Genomic DNA, 20,159 nt, shown 5'->3' with positions numbered 1-20,159 from the left:
GTAGCAACTATTCATCCCATGAGCCCTTTCTCTGCCCACTTTGTTGTAGTGTTGGAACATGAGATAATAGGTAGGAATGCACCACCAATGGGGAGTAAAGTTACTGGTGCAAAACACAGACCATGAGCCATCATTAATATATGCTTTTAATTTTACTGATGTTCCTGTCACTGACTTACCACATATAGAGAAAACTCATCCATTGTTCAAGGCAAAATACCTTGTATCCTGCTACTCTTTATTTCTATTATATGTCACCCTAATATGAGTCTTGGCATGCTGGGAGGCATTTTCTTCAAAGTCTAACTTTGGAGACAGGTCAGGAGTCTATGCAAGTAACTGGCAGATAGATGTCTTCGGGCACAATTTCTACCTGTGATTAATGTGGGCCTATAAAATAAGTAGGAAAAAATAAATGAAGATTTCAGAATGTTATTATTTCTAAAACTCCATACAAACACAAACATTTACTACATGCTGATATTGTCAGGTCAGGGGCAGCAATGAGAAGTCAATAGGCTGCCTTCCTTCATTTTATCCTCAGATGTCACTTGTATAAATGGCATTTCTTCAGAAGGACGGGATGGTTAATTAAGCTAAATGCAGTAATGTTAAGTTGTCTATCTCGCCTTCATTCTTGCTGGATGGGTTCGGAGCCGACCTCGGCTCCGACTCGGCCACTCTAAAAGCTCGAGAGTTGGTTCCACCGGCTCGAGGCTCCCCTTATATCCCACAATGCTAGGCGAGAGTTACCTCAGATCTCGTTTGCCGCTACAGCTTCGAGGTTGGTTGCTTCTACCGGTTCCTGGTGAGTTTTAGCTTTTTCTATTAAAAGTTACTCTTTTTCCCCCTTTTTCAGTTTAATTCTTCTTAAATTAGTATAGTTCATAGAACTTTATCCCCGACCCTAAATTTCCCGTTTCTTGTTTAAAAGAACCTTTGGTTCTTCCCTTGGGCCTTAGGCCTTCTCTTCCCTAGGGAGTGTTTGTGTAGTTTACTATAATTAACTACAGTTTGTTGTACTTTATTTTTTAGTATCTTTACTAAAATTGTTATTCTGACAGGGTATAACTGGTGTGTTTGAGTGTGTGTTTGTGTTCACCAGTTAGGCTATGTCAAAAGAAGCAAAGGTCTCAGTTCAAGAAGTGTGATGCGTGCTGTCAGAAAATGTCTCTGACAGACGCTCACACTTCTTGTGTCTATTGTCTGGGGCCTTTGCACCTGCAGGACTCCTGTGCTGTTTGCCATGGCTTCAGCCCCAGGGTCCTGCAGGAAAGAAAAAACAAGCTAATTCTGAGAGGCTTGTTGAAGCCTGAGGATTCCCTGTCTGTCTCAACAGGGAAGCCCTCTAAGGCTTCGAGGTCTTCGGCTCCGGCTTCTGAGCCGAGACCTCAGGTTGTTCAACCTTTGCCTTTATCGGCTCCGGCTGGAGCCGATAAGACTCAGTCCACAGTTTCTGTGGCTTCCTCGGCTCCGGCTGGAGCCGAGGTTATCGAGGTACCCGTGTCGGCTCCGACAAGATCTTCGGAGCCAACAACCAGGAAGAGGTCTAGGTCACCTTCTCTTGGCTCCGTTCATTCGGCTCCAGGATCTCCCTGCTGTCTGAACGGAGCCAAAGGTCTCATTCCTCTAGGTCATCGAGGCTTTCCGATCATGACCTTCAGAGGGTGGTGAGTCGACTACTTAAGTCCGAGGCACTAGCCCAGATGCTTCAGAGCCCGACTCATCAGTCGGTGCCTGCCCTGGTCCATCAACTTTTTCCTCCTTCGACTCTTTTGAGTTCGGAGCCGGGTCGTCGGAACCGAGACTGTGGTCGCCGGGCCGAGACAATTGTCTTCGGCCGTCGCCGGCTCCGTTTTCTTCCATGGAGGAATCTCGGCGCCGGACTTCCCTCGTCGGCTCCGAGGGGGTGAGTGGCATCGGACCCTTGTCCGACCCCCCTCTCCCTCTCGGTGCTTCGGCGCTGGTGAATTCGGCTCCGACATCGGCTTCGGAGCCATCACTGTCGGTGCCGAGGGCGGTCCTTAGCTCCTCGGAGCGGGGACCTCTGGCTCTGCCTGACAGGGGTGCTTTCGAGGTCATGCGGAGTGTGTTAGAGCCTGGCTCTACTCCACAGTCGGCTCCGTCAGCCCCTCCTTCTATGCTGCCTCAGGGTAAGTCGACTCACTCCCTCATCCCGGACCGCAGAGAGCCAGCTCCTCAGGAGCCCCCTTTGGGGATTTCATCCTCTTCCGAGGCCTCTCCTGTTTTGGCAGAAGAGCCCCCTCGGAAGAGGAAGTGCAAGAGGAAACACATTGACTCACCTGAGTCTATCACATCGGACACAGATCTGGATGATTCTGAGGGTTCCCCGTTCCCCTTCTGAAGATGTCTCTTTTGCAGACATTCTGGAGATCCTTAAACAGAGGGGAAATTGGCCAGCCCTCAACCCTTCGGAGGACGAATCTGTGTATCTTGAGGCGTTTGGCTCTCGTCCTTCCACCTCCTGGGTGTGCCCCCCCCTTCGACCCCCTCATGCAGGTGGTAGCTAAGAAGGCATGGGCGGCTCCTGATTCAGTGGACCCCACTCCCAGGAGACCCTCCAAATTCATCACAGCTCCATCAGACAAGCAATTTTTATCGAAAGGAGTTTCTGTGGATGCTATGGTGGTAGCTGCCGCCACAAAGAAGGAATTGGCTGATCCTTCAGTGCCTGTCCATCCACCTAACAAGGAATCTAGGTCCATGGACAGGTACGGGAAGCGGATGTTTTCCTCAGCGACATTTACCATGCGTTCGCTGAATTACCTGTGCCATTTCACTCACCTTCAAAGGGACTTGGTCAAGGAAGCGAGTGAAATGTTGAAGGACCCTACTGCTGCGGGTTTCCAAGAGAAAATGAACACGCAGCTGGCTATCCTTAATTCCATTTCCAACTCCTCCATGCGCCTCCTCTCTTATGCGGCCGATGGAGCGAGCAGAGCCGCAGGGACAGGGGTAGCCTTACGAGGCGCCTGGATGCGGCTATGCAACTTTGCGGAACCTTTCAAGACGTCTTTCACGAACTCCCCTTTTGATGGATCATCTCTTTTTGGTCCTCAAGTGAAAGAAACCCTGACTCGGTGCGAGACTGATGGCAAGACCCTTTCTGCCGTCGGAGTCCGTTTTTCGACTCCTTCTAGGCCTTACCCCAAAGGCCAGAAGGGGGGAAAGATGTGGTTCCGTAAACAATCTCAAGGGACTTCGCCTGACGCACAGAGTCGGTTCCCCGCCAGAGGCAGAGGGGGGAACAACAATGGTAGACGTCGCCCTAGAGGCAGAGGGGGTCCGCAGAACCAGGGCAATCGAGAAACTTCTTCCGATAAGCCCTTTCAGCATCCCTGAGGTGTTGCCCGACTGCCCATCTTCGGAGGCAGCCGGGGGAAGATTGTCACTGTACCCAGAAGCCTGGCTATCCTTGACACAAGACAAATGGGTACAGTCCATCATTTCCGAAGGTTATTATATCCCCTTTCTTCGTTTTCCAAATCAGTCAAAAAAATCCCTTCCAGATGTTCCACCGCTCAAAGGGATATAGCAGCTTTGGAAATTTCAAAACTGCTTGCAAAAGAGCTATTCAGCCAGTGCCAGCAGACCAACAAGGATCCGGAATCTACTCAAGGTTCTTTTTAGTTCCAAAGAAAACAGGGGACTGGAGACCAATTTTGGATCTCAGTATCTTGAACAGATCGGTCAAGAAAACAAGATTTCGGATGGTCACGCTGCAATCCATTCTTCCCCTATTGGGAAAAGGAAACTGGATGTGCTCTATAGACCTTCAGGACGCGTACTATCACATAAAAATGAACAGGCGCTCCAGAAGGTTCCTCCGCTTCAGGCTGGGAACCAGTCATTTTCAATTCAGGGCCCTGCCCTTTGGTCTCACCACTGCCCCCGGTGTTTACCAAATGCATGGCAGTGGTAGCTTCTCACCTGAGACGACAAGGATTCCAGGTGTTTCCATATTTGGACGACTGGCTCCTCACAGCTCCCACCAAGCATCTCCTTCTGATGGCCAGAGATTACACTTTTCGTCTGTCAAAATTGGGTATCTCAATAAATTGCGAAAAGTCTGTTTTGTCGCCTTGTCGTACTATTACCTACATAGGCGCAAATTTAGATACTGTAAACATGTCTGCAACACTAACGAACCAAAAGATATCAGACATTCAAAAATTGGTGTCACTACTTCTCAACAACAACAGAGCCAAAGCCAGGTTAGTTCTAAAGGTGTTGGGAATCATGGCAGCGGCCATACCTCTCCTCCCATTGGCCAGATACCACATGCGGATCCTTCAATGGATGCTCTTTTCTCAATGGTCATACCAGGAACTTCCAATGTCTCACACCATTATGATCACGCAAGCGTGCAAAAAGCATCTCATGTGGTGGATGTCTTCCCCCCAGCTCCTGTTGGGGAGACCATTTGTTCCACCTCCTCCGGTTGCTACTCTGACAACGGATGCCTCCCTGATCGGGTGGGGGCATTATCAGGGCAGGACAGTCCAGGGCACATGGCAACCAAGCGAATGCCACTTGCACATAAATGTTCTGGAGATGAGAGCAGTGCTTTTAGCGGTGCAAGCCCTTCAAGACTCTCTTCCCTTGGGATCGCTTGCAATCCAGAGAGACTATATGTCTGTAGTGTGGTACATCAACAAACAAGGCGGAACCAGATCATACCCCTGTGTCGAGAAGCACTCAGACTGTGGCAATGGGCGATTTCTTCTCAGCGTTTTCTGATAGCAACGCACATCCCCGGGAAGTCCAATCACATTGCGGACAAGTTGAGCAGAGCTATTCTTATGCCTCACGAGTGGTCTCTGAAAGACTCTGTAGTGAGAGAGATATTTCTCAAGTGGGGTCAGCCTTGCTGCGATCTTTTTGCTACTCCCCAAAACAGCAAGTGCAGAGAATACTTCACTCTATTCCCTTTACCAGGCCAACCCAGCAGGGACGCACTAGTCCAAGTTTGGCCCCGGGGACTTCTGTATGCATTTCCTCCTTTCCCACTGATCTCTCAAGTAATACAGAAAGCTATCGCTCAGAAGGCCTCATTGATCCTCATTGCTCCTTACTGGCCTCGACAAGTGTGGTTCCCTTTTCTACATCGATTTCTTTTGGAGCGACCGTGGAACCTGGACCTAGTTCCAGATCTTTTGATCCATCAGTCGGGTCAGCTTCATCGCTCCCTCCCCTCTCTGAACCTCACTGCTTGGTTCCTCCACTTCCAACAGTAGCCAGGCTTCCTCAATTATCTCACTCTGTTAGAGATATTTTGATAGCTTCCCATAAATCTTCCACTCGAAAGATTTATTTGAGTAAGTGGAAACGCTTCTCATATTGGGCACAAGGAAAGGACATAGATCCTTTCACCGCTTCCATCCAACTAGTCCTTGATTTTCTTGCTGAACTCTTCCATGCAGGTTCATCTCCATCTACTCTTAAGGTTCAATTGGCGGCTATTTCTAATTTCCATGTGGGTATTTCTGAATCTGCCCTAATGTCCCACAAACTCTGCAAAGCCTTTTTGAAAGGAGTTTTTCTTCTCAGACCTCCTGTAAGAAATCCTCCTTCTCCTTGGGACCTAAATTTAGTTCTTGCTTCTTTGATTCTTTCTCCTTTCGAACCTGCAGCTTCATGTTCCTTAAAGCTATTATCATGGAAAACTCTTTTTCTGGTGGCTATCACATCAGCTAGAAGAATTTCAGAACTTCAAGCACTCAGTTGTCGTTCTCCTTACCTTGTGTTCCATAAGGACAGAGTTTCCTTACGAACTAACCCGTCCTTTTTGCCTAAGGTGGTTTCAACATCAAATCTAAACCAATGCATTGACCTCCCTGTTTTTTTCCCGGAGTATTCTAATAGGTCTGAACAGAAATTACACTACCTGGATGTTCATCGTCAATTAAGGTACTACTTGGACAGGACGAAACTATTCAGAAAGTCTGATCAGCTGTTTGTCTCCTATGCGGAAAGCAGAAAGGGACTTCCAGTTTCAAAGGTATCGTTATCCAGATGGCTAACATCTCTGATTACCCTTGTTTATGAAATTAGACACCAAGAACTGCCTAATAAACCTAAAGCCCATTCCACCAGAGCTTTGGCTACTTCTCTAGCCTTCCAAGACAGACTGCCTATTGACACCATTTGTGCAGCGGCTACTTGGGCTACTCCTCACACTTTTATTTCCCATTATAAGTTGGATTTAGCTTCTAGGCATAGAGCTAATTTTGGTTCCACTGTTCTCAGGAGTCTGTTCCGTTAGGCCCCCCGGACAAGGTGCTAGGGGCGCGGTCCCATCCAGCAAGAATGAAGGCGAGATAGACAACTTAACATATAGAAGTTATGTTCTTACCATAACGTTCCATGTTAGTTGTCTTCTTCTCGCCTTCTTCTTCGTCCCACCCTCCTTCCCCTGGCCTGGACAGACCTAGAGGAGTTGTGATCGTGACCTCTCTTTCTACCACCTCTTTCTTAGTCATATGCTATTATGCATATTTCTTGTTTCAGGATATAGGTCACCCCTTTTCTTCCTGCTGTTAGAGGTGGATTCTGTTTCACTGTTATACTGTTTTTTGGCATAAGCTGGGTTAGCTTACAAACGAGATCTGAGGTAACTCTCGCCTAGCATTGTGGGATATAAGGGGAGCCTCGAGCCGGTGGAACCAACTCTCGAGCTTTTAGAGTGGCCGAGTCGGAGCCGAGGTCGGCTCCGAACCCATCCAGCAAGAAGAAGGCGAGAAGAAGACAACTAACATGGAACGTTATGGTAAGAACATAACTTCTATTTCTTGTCTGAAAGGCCCAGACCTCAGCAACTTCTGCTCCTGCTCTTAAACCACCACTCCCTATCACCAACACCACAACCCCGTGGATGACAGTAGTCCATGGTTTGCTTACTGGGACTACCAACAAGAAATAATGATTATGATTATTTTTCATATGTACATTTTGTAGTGGGGCTCATATAATAGGTCGAAAGTGCTTGCCTAATCAGTCAAACTGCTCTAGCAGCACACATTATGTTTGGCTTAAAGAAGAGATATCACTGGTAAGTAAAGTAGCAGCAGACAACGTTACTTATATAAGACCATTTAATCAAAAGCAAATCTACTGGATATACATCACTTGGCATGCACTGGAGTTTTTCCCAGCAAAGCAGCTTTTTTCATACTCTCTTGTTCATATGGAATTTCCATTTGCCCTTACATCACTCTGTCATTAGGAATGTGCCATTGGTACATACCTCTCAACCTGTAAACTTTAAAAATGTGGACAAATGCTATTGAAAAAATAGGTACATCCATCCAAAAATCTAGAACTCTAATTAGCATTAAATCTGCATAGCTAATAGCTTAACTGCTCCAACTTCCAGTAGATTTGTGGAATATCATCACTCAGAAATACAAGTTAAATAACAGTGACAGAAATGATGCAACCATATATAACCATAGACAGATGACATGAAGGTTTTGCAGAATAATCACATTTTAATCACATTAAGCTTTGGCTATGATTATCTAGTAAGAAGGTAAACTGATAAAAACAAAATAATAAAAACATTTCAGTACAAACAGCAAAATGCCGGAAAGGATAAACACCCATCAAAGGAGAAACAGTAAAGTACAAAGAGTCTGTCACAATTACCTGAGTATAAGAGTATTATAAATTCCTGAAATATTTTGTGCAATACTTCCTACTCTCATTGGTCACAAGAGGGGGAAAATGCAACAGATTTCATATTTCATCTGCATAGGAGTGAGGGGTTAAGAGGCTAATTATGCAAGTCATTAATCTGCGAAAATCAGTTTATCACCCGTAAAGGTGGTCAGTTTGCCTGCTTGCAAACATTGTTATTTTTTTACTTGCCAGTCAGTAAAAACACATTTTCACCTTCCATTTATATGAGGTCTGCAATTTGGAAGTGTTATCAGTACAAGTCAATTTACTACTGTATGAGTTTAGTGTAATAGAATTCAGTGAGACAACTCAGCTTGGAAAAAATGGGACACGTACAGAAAGCTGCAATAGCAAGGACTGAGGAGCAGATCATGCAGAAGATTTGAGAGAGCCATAATCCAGTGCAGCTTGACGGGCAGATGTTGCAACTCACTGCATCTTTGAAATTGTTACTTATGGTGATATCTAGGCACTGAATTAATTAAGGTTTCTGACATTAGACATGACTTTGCTGGGGGTGTTATTGTGAAATTAAACTGTGATATTTGTGTTTATTCACTGGATGTGTTGGCCATTTTTTTTCTATAACTTTCTTCTTTCACTCCAATGGCCATATTGTTATTATTATTATTATTATTATTATTACTATTGTTGCTATTACTACTACTACTATCATATTCATTGTCATTTATCAAAGTTAAAAAAGTCCTTCTTACTATATATAAGTCAACAACCACATAAACATTATGCACTCTTTTTGGGAAAGGGGAAATATTTAAACTGTCAAGTATTATTATGATTATTATCATTACTATTAACATTATTAATAGTAGTAGTATCATTATTATCCATATATTTATCAAAGTTTAAATAAATCCCCACAGTATTCAAGTCAACAACATTAAACAAGTGTACACATTTGGGAAAAGAAAAAATATCCAAACTGTCAAAAATAATTTTTTGCCAGTATTGATAGTTTATATACTTACACCAAGTTATGAAAGTAATGTCACTGCTGTTAAAAAGAACAAAAACAAACAAAAAAAAAAACAATAGGAAGACTTTGTGCAGCTGAAGAGAAAATACATGATGATGTTCATTATAGTAGCCATATGAGGAAGACATTAAAATAAAATAAATGACACCTTGACTGAGCTTTTTGCTCCAAGAAGTGAGTCCACACAGGAAAATGATCCAATGCCTTTCTTTGCAGGAAGACAGTGACAGACACTGAGCAGAACCACACCAAAGTATCAGAAAATATTCTTCATATTGATCATTTGCTGTAGCCTAAGCTATATGGGATATAGTACAAGGATATAACAGCCAACCAGCTTCCAAAGTATCAGGGCACCTTCCATGCGCCCAAACCATTAGTCAGCTCGAGCTGAGCTGACTTAAAAGACAGCTTTGGGTACAAAGCCTTTCATAGTTTTCCTGCCACCAAACAGTACACTCCTCTGAGGCTTTCGAGGATTGACAGTCAACTTGTGTTGTTCCTTTGCTGGGCAGCTAAATTCCCCTCCAGGAAAAAAAAAACTTCCATTTAAAAAAAAATGTTTGATAACACTTTCCTGTTCTGGACAGTTATTTTACAGGTAGAAATTTGTGTTTTAACAGACTGCCATGAGACTGTATAGTGCTTTTAAACAAGCACCCTCTTTTTTCTTGTCAGTTTAAAAGTTGTTTAAAGTAGTTAAAAAAATTTTTTTCTGTGGAGAAATTTGTGTTCATTTTACTTTTGGAGACTGGAAAAGTGTTTTACGGTACTTTATTTTTCTGTGAAAAACCTGACTTTAAAGACTTTAAATTTTTACCTTCTCTTGCTGCTTGTTTTCCCAGGAAACAGGCACCATTTTTGGCACTTGACAGTTGAACAAATTATTGGTCCCATGGTCCGTCCTTCTTCCAGACGCAAAAAGAAAAAGTTAAGCAAACAGCCTTTGCCACACAGCAGGCTAGCAATTTGCCTCATCACCTTCCTTGGGAGGGTGGCCTAATGGTTAAGGAGTTTGCCTTATAGACACAGGGTGCAGGGTTCGAGTCTTACAAGAGATAATTGGCTAGGCTTAAAATGGCTCGCAAGGGCAGTTAGCCTAGTACTAATCTATGAATTTATTTGTTCATGTTTAAGGGGTGGGTTTGGCACAATGGTTAGGGTGTTCAACTTATAGACATGGGGTATAAGGTTTGATTCTGACCTTGGGATATTGGCTAGGCTTAAAGTGGCCCTTCGGAGCAATTAGCCTAGTATGCTCCTATGAACCTAATCTGCAGATGGGTGACTCTGCTGTGGCTGTTAGTTGTACCTCAGACTAGTCATCTTTTCTCAAGATCCCTCTGGTGTAGCACCTACAGCCACTATGGATGGGGATTAACTAAGTCCTCTTTGACTGTTGGGGTATACTCAGTGGCAAGGATGACCCACTCTTGTCAGTCCTCAGAGAGGAACAGGGAAGGCTTCCCTGTTTTGTCAGTATGTTGTGCCTATCCCTGGGGAAGGTGCTGCTGCCATTAGAACATGGCTGGCCCCATTTTTCTTGTCAAAAAGGAACAGAAAACTAAACATGTATATTCTCCTCCAAAAATTTCCTTCAACAGGATCAGTTTACTAGGTTTGGCACAGGGTTTAATTCTTCTTATAAAAGAGTTTATGGTAAGGTAATGAGGGATACCTCTTTTCCTGAAGAGATTCAGGATTCTAAAGCCGGACAGGAAGATAAATGGGCAGATACAGGGTTTTCTCCTCAGATTTCTGATTCTGACTGAGGGAGGAGCTCACCTTTTGTTTCTCCATGTAGGGGTTTCTCTTTCTTTAAGACTATTTCCAAAATGCCCCTTTCAGTGGGAGAACACAGAGGTTTTTCATTCCTTCAGAAAATACTATGAGTTGTTACAGAAGGAATATCCAGAACCATTACCTATTCCTCCAGTTCTGACAGCTTTGGAGGATGTGTGTGCTAATACCTGCAATTTTTTCTGATAGTCAGCCAGCTGCCCTAAAAAGGATAATAGGATATATAAAGTTTCTTAATCTTTTTAAGTTTGTATACAGTCTTACCAAACCTGACCCAGCAGCTGCAGCTTTATTTAATCCTACTGTTGCTAAACATGTAGTTAATTCCAATCCTACTCTTTCTGATAAGGATGGGAAGATTATTGATAAGATGAGTAAAAGTATATGTTTCTGCAACTTTGATTTTCAAAATTTTGAATTGTCGGACGTGTTAAAGTTTGTTCTAATTGTCAAAGTATGAGGAATGTTTTGTCTACAGTTTCTTCTGAGGAAACACCTGCTTTAAATAATTTAGTTTCTTATATTGTACAAGCTGTTTACAGTGTGTTTATGATTCAGTTGATATTTCTTCAAGGGCTGTGTCCACTGGTACTTTGTTGAGGTAGTTTGGCTGGCTGCATTCTCAGGACCTCCCAAATGATGCTAAAAATGAGATTTTAAATTCTCATTTGGATATGGATTTAGTCTTTTGCCCCTGTGCTGCAATGGTGATCAAAAAGTGGGAGCACTATTTTTCCCACTTTTTAAAGGGATTCCCTAACCCCTCATCCAAGTTTGGCAAAAAGCCAAAACCAAGGACAGTCCAACAAGTCAAATTGGCTATTTAAGTGACCTTATCCCACCCCCACAGTCCCTTTTGCCTTCCAGAAAGTTTGAATCTTCACTTTTTCATTCACAAGATAGTTTCAGGTAAATGGGTTCTGGAAATCATTCATTAAGGTTACAGATGGCAGTGGGAGGAAATTCCTCCTTTTCAGGGGTAATCCCTCATCCACCAATCCTGACTCTTTTACTTCCACCTGTCCTTCATCAAATGCTGCACTAAGGAGTGATAGAACCAGTCCCTCCTTCCTAACTTGGAAAAAAGTTTTATTCAAGGATGTTTAGTGCCAAAGAAAGAAAGAAGATGCTTGGAAATCACTTCTGGATCTTTCTTTCCTAAACTTGATTGTGATAGTGCTCAAGTTCAGAATGCTGTCACTTCACAACTTGTTACCTCTTCTTCCTTATTGAAGTTTCCTAGTAACTCTTGATTTAGAAGTTCTCATCATCACATCCCTATTCATCCAGACTTCAGGTATTTCGTAAGGTTTTGTGTATTTAAACTTGCTTTTTCTGCAGCAGGAGTATATTGATTTATTTATTTATGTACTAACCCCTCATGAGTGCTCTGATACATCACAGTATACCCAAAACATATCCAACTTCTCCCCCGGTGTTTAATCCTTTGTTCTTACCGACCTGTTTTAACCTTATATCTTGACATAAGTCATACCTTCAAATAGTACTAGCTATGTTCAAAGCCTAGGTTTTGTTTTCAAGATGTAACAAATTTGTATGTTCTTATGTATACTACATTTTTTTTACTTTATACTTTTTTTGATTATTGTAATGTGTGCATGAAAATTTACTGTTACTCATGGGGCTTTTCTCCCCGGGCCTTTACTGAAAAAGGACCTGTGTCCAGTTGGACTTTTCCGGTAAACAAATGTTAAATAAATAAATAAAAATAAAAATTTTACATTTGTTGATTGGGAGTAGTCTGACAATTAGCCCTTTTTCAGCGGAGGCTGGGGGAGAAAAGCTCCAGAAAAGCACTTATAAACTACTGTAATATATTCATAAAACAGTACAGTACAACAAATAAAGAGGGAAAATCACAAAAAGGTATTACATAGATGTTTTGGTGGTATTTACAACATTTGGACAATTATCAAATATTTACAAGTCAATAGAAAATGCAGTCAAAGTATGAGGAAGGACATTCTTGTAGTCTAAGTATTTTTTCCGTTTAGACATATGATCCTGTCAGATCAGAGTTATAAAGGACCTTTCTAAGGAAGATAGATTATGGTGAAGTATATAGGAGTCTGGATTAGCCAAAGTACAGGTAGACAGTACTGGAGAAATGGAAGTGCTGAGAAAGTAGGTGAGTAATAGTCAAAAGTAAGGAAAGGTGGTCAGACAATAGTTCATGGTGGATGAATACACTGGCAGGACCAGAGTGTTTTTAGGTGTTCTTTGGCAGCTACTTTAAATTGTTTTGGTTAATTTAGTAATCTAATTTGAAGTGGAAGCTTATTTCATGCTATGGTAGGATGGTAACTACACAGGTTGCTTCCCATTTTTGTTCTAGGTTTATAGATAAGTAGTAGGTCTTGGTCAGAGCTATGGAGTGATCTAGTTAGAGAACAGTTAGATATGAGGGAGGATAGTGTGGTGGGCACTGGAGGGGTAGTGGAGTGATAGATATATGATAGAATGTAAGATTTGAAACTGAGAGAGCAGAAGCAGGTTAGGTAGTTTCAGCCAGTTTAAGTGTTTAAGTGAGAAGCAGTGACGAGTTTTATAAGTATGTTGCCAGTGAATCTGGCTACTTTGTTATAGGCTGAGTTAAGTTTTGCTAAGAGTGAGGTATTAAGGTTTGAGAGTACTTGAGAACCATATAGTAGACTGGGTAGCAGATAAGTGTGAGATAGGCTTACTTTGGCTTTGGAGGTGAGAAACGTTCTCTTTCTGTATAGGAGACCTAGTTTCTGATGGGTTTTCCTGATGCAGTTATTTATGTGTAAATCAAATTTAAGTTAATCATCTCTAGTGACATCTAGGAGTTTGGAGAAAGATTCAGGTACTATTTGAGTGTTATTAAGGGACAGTATAGAAAAAGATTTAAGGTGGGTAGGAGAAAGAGTAGGAGTTTTTTTTTTTTTTAGGATTTAGGATTAGTTGGTTGTTTGTGAGCCAGGTTTCAACTGATGTAAAAGCTGCTTGAGTAGTATCAATGAGACCAGAGGGAGCATCTGAGATGGTGATCACAGTAGAATCATCTGCATATTGAAAAGAGATGAATGAGGGCAAGAGGTATAGAGTAAATTGGTAAAGATATTAAATAGCAATGGACCCAATATGGATCCTTGGGGAACTCCCATTTTTACAGGGAGGGGAGGGGAGAGTGCAGAGAACCATTTTACTGACTGTAATCTATCAGAGAGATAGCTGGAAAACCAAGTGACAGTAGCAGGAGAGAAATTAAGAATGTGAAGTTGTTCTAGCTCGCCTTCATCCTCACTGATGGGTTCAGAGCCGATCCTCGGCTCCGATTCGGCCAAATGCTAAAGGTCAAGGTCTTCAAGAAGCTCGTGGCTTACTCCCTGTCCCATGATACACTGGTGCTTCCCTCAGATCTCGTTTGCCACTGCAACAGATTGGGCATTTCACCAGCTCTGGCCAATGAATATAAGTATTTTTTCAAGTTTAATACATTTTTTCATACAATTTCATCTTCTATATAGTTGTTAGGAGTTAGTTTAAACAAGTTAGTTACTGTCAAGAATTATAGATAGTATACATTTCTCTTTCTCTCCTTTGTGGCCACTTTTATTAGGCGTAGTTTAACTCCCTTTTCCCCTTTCTTCTAAGTGTTGAGGGTTTTTAGCTTACACTTTATATACATATATATCTGTGTGTGGTGTGTTTATTGTTAGAATTAGTATTATTAAAAGGCTTAGGTATTTTTTTTTGTGAGCCCATTTTTTATTTTGGGCTATTTCTTCTTTAATATTATAGCCTGTTTAAATTAGAAGGCTTTAAGGATTGTTCATAGTATTTCTAGTGTGGTTATTGCTTTTTGTAGAATTGTTGACATGTCTCAGGAAAAATCTAAGTCGGGTTTCAAAAAATGCCCTAAGTGTGGACAGAAGATGTCCATCACTGACAGCACTCGGAGTGCATATATTGTTTGGGGGAGGTTCTCCTCCAAGAAAATTGCTTCATATTCCACTCGTTCAGTACTAGGGTGCTGCATGAAAGAAAAAGTAAACTGATTGCTAGAGGACTGGTTAAGTCCTTCTTTCAGGACTCATTAGATAAGGACAAGACCCAAGACAGGCATTCAAAATCTTCAAACAGTTCTTCTGGATCAGAGCCGAAGAAAAGCTCATTGACTCTAAAAAAATCAGACAGACCATCTACCCACGGCCCCACAAGTTTGAAGCCGATGGTTGAGCTTGTTGGTAAAAGCCAGTCCCCGGTTCTGGAGCCGGTATTTCCTACCCTTAAGTCACCTATTTTACAGTCAGTGGCTTCTTCCATAGCTTCTTCTCCATCCTCAAGACTCTCTGATAAGGATGTGGATTGTGTGGTGCAGAGGCTTCTGCAGACACCGGTACTAGCAAAGATTTTGTCAGGGCCAACCCTTGGGGCTTTGGGCCCGACTGAGATCCAGTCCGTTACTTCTGTTCCTCCTCCGATCCAACTCGAGGTTTCGGAGCCAGAGTGTTCAGAACTGAATATCGTGGAAACGCTGCAGCCGACACCTGCTCCAGGCCTGCCTGTTCCGACTACTCTGACTTCCTCGGTGCTGACCTTGGAGTCTAGGAGCCAACACTCGATGGTCGGGCCTTAGGAGGATAGTCGAACCAACCTCTCAGTTCTGACTTTACCTCTTGGGGCTTCGGTATGGCTGAGCTCAGCTCCTACCTCGGGCTCGGATCACCTGCTTCTTCAGATCCAGGGGTTTCCTCTCATTGGAGCCAGGGGGCTTTTGTTGCCATGAGGAGAGAATTGTCCCCTTGGCCACCCACATCATCAGAACCAGCAACCTCCTCCCCCAAAGCACCTGTGTCTACCTCTGCTTCACTGGTCCCTCAAAACTGTAGAGACCCAGAGCCTCAGGTCGTCCCATTGGGAGAGCCCTGCTCTTCCAAGACCTCACCAAAAGCTCCCGCTGAGGAGGTTTCCAGGAAGAGACTTTGCAAGAGGAAGCATCTGGACTTCCCACAGGAATCCATCATGTCAGATACTGACTTAGATGAGTCAGAAGGGTCCCCACGGTCCCCCTCTGATGATATCTCTTTCAGAGATATCTTGGAAATTCTCAAACAGAAGGATAGCTGGAAGCTCATTAACCCTACTGATGATGAGTCAGTTCTCCTGAAGGCTTTCAGGTCTCAACCCTTCACCTCTTGGGTGTCTCTGCCTTTTGATGAGCTGATGGAACTCATCTCTCGAAAGGCGTGGGAGTCCCTGGATACCATGGAACCTGTCCCTCGGAGGCCTAACAAATTTATGACTTCCCCCCAGGACAAGGCTTTCCTAACCAAAGGAGTACCCATCGATGCCGTGGTGGTGATGGCAGCCACCAAGAAGGAGTTGTCAGAGACCTCTACATCTGTTCATCCTCCTAACAGGGATTCTAGGATCATGAACAGATATGGTAAGCGCATGTTTAGTTCAGTGGCCTTTGCTCTTTGATCCCTGAACTATCTCACGCATTTTACTAGACTGCACAGAGATCTCCTTAAAGAGCTGGGAGATACTCTACAGGGTGCAGTAGCTGCAGGAGTTTCAGATGAAGTAACTTTCAAGCTTGCTACCCTAAATTCCCTTGTAAACTCTACCATGTGTCTGATTTCATATGCAGCTGATGGAACGAGCAGGGCAGCGGGTACAGGAATTGTTCTTAGGAGACATTCCTGGATGTGCTTATATTCCTTTGCGGAACCCTTTAAGTCATCCTTTGTGAACACCCCTTTCGATGGCTCATCTCTTTTTGGTCCCAAAGTGAAGGAAATGCTTACCAGGAGTGAGCAGATCGGAAAGACTCTGCTGTTGGAGTCCATTTTTCCACCCCTACCAGACCTTACCCCAAAGGTCAGAAGGGAGGGAAGATGGGGTTCCGTAAAACTCAAGGAGCTTTCCAGGACACTCGTGGTGAACCCCCCTCTAGAGGCAGAGGAGGGGGTAATAATGGAAGATGCCGTCCACACAGTGGAGGGGATCCGCAGAATCAGGGTGACAGAGATAAGTTCTTTGGAAAGCCCTATCAGTGCTCTTGAAAGGATGACTGCCTGTCCATCTCTGGAAGCAGTCAGGGGATGCTTATCTTTGTACCCAGATGCCTGGCAAAACATAACAAAAGATGACTGGGTACAAAGCATCATATCCAGAGGATACTCCATTCCCTTTGCCACCCCACCACCTCTTGTAAGAAAAATCACGGACATCCCATCCAGTCACAGGGGACAAGCAACCATAGAGATTCAAAGGTTGCTAGAAAAAAGAGTCATCCAACCAGTCCCAGCAGACCAGAGAGGATCCGGAACTTACTCACGGTTCTTTTTAGTTCCAAAAAAAACAGGGGACTGGAGACCGATTTTGGATCTCAGCAGACTAAACAAATCTGTCAAAAAGATAAAGTTTCAGATGGTCACACTACAGTCGATACTTTCCTTTCCTGGGAAAGACAACTGGATGTGCTCGATAGATCTCCAGGATGTGTACTACCATATCAAAATGGCCAAGCCATCCAGAGATCATCTGCACTTTCGGCTGGCAGCCAGTCACTACCAGTTTTGGGCTGTGCCCTTTGGTCTCACTACAGCCCCCAGAGTGTTCACCAAATTCATGGCAGTAGTCACAGCTCACCTGAGATGTTTAGGATTCCAGGTGTTTCCATACCTAGATGACTGGCTCCTCACTGCCACCACCAGGCATCAACTCATACAAACAAGGGACACAGCCTTAAACTTCTGCAGTCAGTTGGGGATTACCATAAACTCAGAAAAATCTGCCTTATTGCCATCCAAACGTACCATTTTTATAGGAGCAGATATAGATACCATTTCCATGACTATAAAACTTTCAGCAGAAAGGGTTTGTGTTCTACGAAAAAAGGTCCTGAATTTTCTATCAAAAGAAAAAGCACCAGCTTTAATGGTGCTCAAATTATTGGAGACAATGGTGGCAGCACTCATTGTGATCCCTTTAGGTCGAATGCATATGTGTATACTGCAGTGGCCTCTGTTCATACAATGGTCCTTTCAAGAACTTTCAATGTCTCATCAAATCCAGATAACGAACTCATGCAAGAACGACCTTCGCTGGTGGCTGACATCTCATCAAGTAACAATAGGTTGCCGCTTTGTTCTACCCGCTCCCATTGCCACTGTGACCACGGACACCTCCCTAATAGGTTGGGGGGGCATTATCATGGAAGAACAGCCCAAGGCATGTGGAAACAACATGAGGCTCACTTGCATTTCAATATTCTAGAGATGAGAGCGGTACTTCTAGCATTGCAGTCCTTTCAAGAATCCCTTCCTCTAGGGACCATTGCAATTCAGATGGACAACATGTCAGTGGTCTGGTACATAAATAAACAAGGAGGAACCAGATCTTACCCCCATGTCGAGATGCCCTGAGAGTTTGGCAATGGGCAACTTCCACCCAGCGTTTTCTGATAACAATGCACATTCCGGGGAAGTCCAGTGTGATAGCAGACAAATTGAGCAGAGCAATTCTATTGCCTCATGAGTGGTCTCTGAAACAAGAAGTGGCGGAAAGGATATTCCACAGATGGGGCCAGCCTTGCTGCGATTTCTTTGCAACCCCAACGAACATGAAATGCAGCAGCTATTTTGCCCTAATCCCCCTATGGGAGATTCTCCAAGGGACGTGCTTGTTCACAGTTGGCCCCTGAGTCTCCTTTATGCCTTTCCACCTTTTTCGCTGATAACCAAAGTTTTACAGAAAGCAAAGACTCTGGAAAGGACCATTATTCTAATAGCCCCTTACTGGCCTCATCAGATTTGGTTACCCTTTCTTCAATTTCATCTATTGGAAGAACCTTGGATCCTGGACCCAGTTCCAGATCTTCTAACTCATTCATCAGGGGCTCTTCATCCCACACTTCACACCCTCAAATTGACAGCTTGGCTGCTCCAGTTCCAAGAATAGCCAGGTTTTAAAATTTCTCAGCTGCAGCTCAGCACATTATAATATCCTCCCATAAATCATCTACCAGGAAGTTATACCTTAGTAAATGGAAAATATTTTCTATATGGGCATCTCAAAACAATATTGACCCATATCTAGCCTTAATTTCATCCATTTTAGAGTTTTTGACCAAAGTTTTCAATGAATGAACAGCTGCTGTAACCATTAGGGTTCAGTTAGCAGCAATCTCTAATTTTCACTTTGGTGATTAAGGGTCTAATATCATGTCCCACAGACTCCCCAAAGCCTTTCTTCAGGGTACCGCTCATTTGAGAACCCCTATTCGGTCCCCCATTTACACCATGGAATCTAAATTTTGTTCTTTCTCGTATCATTTTACCCCCATTCGAACCGGCCTCATCTTGTGACCTGAAATATCTATCATGGAAAACCATTTTTCTAGTAGCTATTACGTCAGCTAGGAGGATTTCAGAGTTACACGCCTTGTCCATTAAACCTCCATATTTAATATTTCATAATGACAGAGTTTCACTTAGGACAAATGCATCTTTTTTACCTAACGTTTATTCAGAGACAAATCTCAATCAGACTATAGAATTACCTGTTTTTTTCCCTAATAATACTAATAAGATAGAACATACACTACACAAGCTTGATGTCCACAAGCAGCTTCGATTCTATTTACACAGGACTAAGGACTTTAGAAAATAAGAACAGCTCTTTGTTTCATTTTCGTATTCAAAGAAAGGTGCTCCAGTGGTAAAAACCGCCTTGTCAAAATGGTTATCAGATTGCATGTCTTTTACATACAATTCTGTCCATTCATCATTACATAAAAAAATAAAGGCCTATTCAACTAGAGCTGTTTCCACATCTTCAGCCTTTCTGGCCAAACTACCAATAGATTCCATTTGTGCAGCAGCCACATGGTCTAGACCTCATACCTTTATCAATCATTACAAATTGGACAAGGCCTCCAGGGACAGGGCCTTCTTTGGTTCCACTGTCCTGAGGAATATACTCCCTTGAGCCACCCGAAAAAGATGGTGCTTGGGATGCTAACCCATCAGTGAGAATGAAGGCGAGATAGAACAACTTCACATAAAGAAGTTATGTACTCACCATAACGTTCCATGTGAGTTGTCCATCTCACCTTCATTCTTACTTCCCACCCTCCAACCACTGGGGGGGAAGCTGTGCTGCTGGAAACAAGGCCATTGTCTTGTGGACTGAGAAGTTGAAACAAGTTTGGGTTGTCTTGAGTCCTTATCTAGTGTATCCTTGGATACAAAGTTTTGTTGGAGGAGCTTATCTAGTCAGCTTAGTTGGCAGCAAACAAGATCTGAGGAAAGCACCAGTGCATTATAGGATAGGGAGTAGGCCACAAGGTGGTTGAAGACCTCGAGCTTTAGCATTTGGCCGAGTCAGAGCCGAGGATCAGCTCCAAACCCATCAGTGAAAATGAAGGTGAGATTAACAAGTCACATGGAATTTTATGATGAGTACAGAACTTCTTTTTAGTCAGTTTTGTAAGAGGAAGAGTGTGTGAAACAGTCTCAAAGGCTTTAGATAGATCTAGAAATAAATAGGAAACACGTTTCTTGTTATCATGCGCCAAGGAAATAGTGTTAGTGAAGGAGATTAGGGTTGTACTAGTACTATGCTTTGGACAGAAACCATGCTGTGTGGGAGTAAGTAGATTTTG

The 20,159-nt window shown here is 43.2% G+C and overlaps 1 protein-coding gene across 2 annotated transcripts in view; it reads left to right on the top strand.

The window, feature by feature from the left end:
- Positions 1–20,159, top strand: part of LOC122812269 (nuclear factor 1 X-type-like) — a 2,275,854-nt gene that overhangs the window by 1,300,192 nt on the left and 955,503 nt on the right. The gene's annotated exons all lie outside the window — the stretch shown is intronic.

Source organism: Protopterus annectens, chromosome 9.part0, assembly GCF_019279795.1.
Source record: "Protopterus annectens isolate FY-2018-M chromosome 9.part0, PAN1.0, whole genome shotgun sequence".
NCBI lineage: Eukaryota > Metazoa > Chordata > Ceratodontiformes > Protopteridae > Protopterus > Protopterus annectens.
Note: the sequence above shows the minus strand (reverse complement) of the source record. Positions and strands in the feature narration are given on the sequence as shown.